Below are 500 nucleotides of genomic sequence, written 5' to 3' on the forward strand. Positions count from 1 at the left end.
AAGGTACAGTTAAATGGAAGAAGTTACTTGTATCTTGTGTCTAAAGGTCATGAGGATGAGTATTTCCTTGGTCATCTCATCTTGCAGGATGCATGATAAACATAAAGGAAAAGAGCAGCATGTGTATAACTGAAGCCACCATGCAGGTATCATTTTCAGAGAGTGAGGCAGAGATACTCTGCAAAGAAGTTGATTAGATCCGCCCCCTCCTCCCCCAATCAAGTTACTGTGAACTTTAATACTTGCTTCTTTGAATACAAAATTGTGAATAAACAGAGGGTATTAAAATATTGAACTCTGTGGCTCAGGATCAAGAAGTGAAGGACCAAAGGATTGAGCATTATACCATATTAGCCTTATAATTCATTCTCTGTGTCACTGTGTCTCTGTCTGTCTGTGTCATTCTCTCCTTGCTTGTCTGCCTGCCTGTTTTGTTCATCTATATATCTACCTATCCATCCATCCATCCATCCATCCATCCATCCATCCATCCATCCATC

Source organism: Petaurus breviceps, unplaced genomic scaffold (assembly GCF_028583685.1).
Source record: "Petaurus breviceps papuanus isolate PSGF00001 unplaced genomic scaffold, PetGlider_PUasm1.0 47, whole genome shotgun sequence".
Lineage (NCBI taxonomy): Eukaryota > Metazoa > Chordata > Mammalia > Diprotodontia > Petauridae > Petaurus > Petaurus breviceps.